Source organism: Gracilinanus agilis, unplaced genomic scaffold (assembly GCF_016433145.1).
Source record: "Gracilinanus agilis isolate LMUSP501 unplaced genomic scaffold, AgileGrace unplaced_scaffold20477, whole genome shotgun sequence".
Taxonomy (NCBI): Eukaryota; Metazoa; Chordata; class Mammalia; order Didelphimorphia; family Didelphidae; genus Gracilinanus; species Gracilinanus agilis.
Window position 1 is genome coordinate 1120 of NW_025351890.1, and position 1702 is coordinate 2821.

Here is a 1702-nt window from a genome sequence, read left to right on the forward strand (position 1 = left end):
TGAGGTTCTCCTCCCTCCCCTACCCTTCGGGATTCTTGTGGCTTCGAGGACCACTGGCCCTGAGAGGTTAGGAGGCTTGTGGCATGTGCGCGCGCGCGCACAAAAAAAAACATCCTCCCCATTCTTCCCTCCCAAAGTCAGTCAGAAGTTCAGAGTCCCGTTGCTGCTTCTGTGGGTGGAGGGCTACAATTGTCCGCGAGGTGGCCCTGGGCCCAGGCCCTCTGCAGTGAGGGGGAAGCTTCGAGCGCACCTCCACCTCTGCTCGGAAAAATGGGGACTATCCTGTTCCATGTAGTCTCTGAAGTCCAAACCTCACCTCAGTCTGAAGAGCCCAGAGGACCGCGACCAGTCCTTTCTGTCTGACATGCAGCGCAAAAGCAACAACCGCCTGGCTCTGGAGCCCTGAGAGGATGAGTGGTGCTCTGGACCCTCTTCGAGACCAACCGCGTGATGATGCTGCCCCTACAGCACCAAGGTAAAGGAACTCTTCACTACTTTGGGAGTAAAATGTGAAATCTTGGAACTTGATCTAGTTGAAGATGGAGCCAGGGTTCAAAACATTTTATTGGAGATAACTAGTCAGAGGACTGTGCCTAATATATTTGTGAATAAAATACACATGGTGGATTGATAAAACTTTGCATGCTGGTAAGAGTGGTTACCTACAGAAACTTCTACAGACTGACTCAGCAGCTTATGAATATGACATGATTGTAATTGATGGTGGTTCTGGTGAACTTGCATGCTCTAAGGAAGTTGCAAATTGGGAGAAGAAGGTTATGGTGCTAGATTGTTACACCATCTCCTTTGGGCAAATCATGGGGTCTTGGTGGCACTTGTGTAAATGTTTGATGTGTTCCCAAAAAATTGATGTCATCAGGATGCCCTTTTGGGGAAAACCTTAAAAGACTTGAGGAAGTTTGGCTGGGAGTATGTAGAAAATGTTAACCACAACTGGGAGATGGTGACAGAAGCAATTCAGAACCACATAGGCTCTTTAAGTTGGGGTTTCAGGGTGTCTATTAGAGAGAAATCTGTGACATAAGTCAATTGCTATGGTGAATTTGAACACCATTAAATAAAGGCAACCAATAGGAAAGGATAAGAAACATTTTACACTGTAGAAAGATTTGTCATAGCAACAGATGAAAGACCCAGGTATTTAGGAATTCCAGGAGATAAAGAATATTTTATCACTAGGGATAATCTTTTCTCCCTGCCTTACTGCCTTGGAAAGACTTTAATTGTATGGGCTTCTTATGTTGCTCTGGAATGTAGAAGATTCCTTGCTGGTATTGGGCTAGATGTCACAATTATGGTATGGTCTATCCTTAGTGGCTTTGATCAGGAAATAGCTGAGAAAATAGGTGCTTACATGGAAATGCATGGTTAGAAGTTCATCAGAAAACACAAACCTGTTGTAAAATTTAAATTAATATCAAATATCTTGTCTGGAAAAATAAATCCACCACACTGACATAGACAATTTAGATTAAAATCAAAAAGTCAAAAATCTCCAAGTCAAGATAAAAAGTTAGATTTTATTGAAAGAGGGCCAAGTCCTCCAACAAAACTGGTCCCTTGTACATATTACATAGATAGACCCCAGCAAGAAACAATACAAGGTGGCAGGGATCCGATTGATATACAAGTACAGTAACAAAAATGAATATTTTCATACAAGGCTCAGGACATATCACAA

The 1702-nt window shown here is 43.0% G+C and overlaps 1 pseudogene; it reads left to right on the forward strand.

Annotated features, from left to right (window-relative positions):
- The first annotated feature begins 364 nt into the window (after positions 1-364).
- Positions 365-1477, forward strand: LOC123254364 (annotated as a pseudogene).
- The last annotated feature ends 225 nt before the right edge of the window (positions 1478-1702 follow it).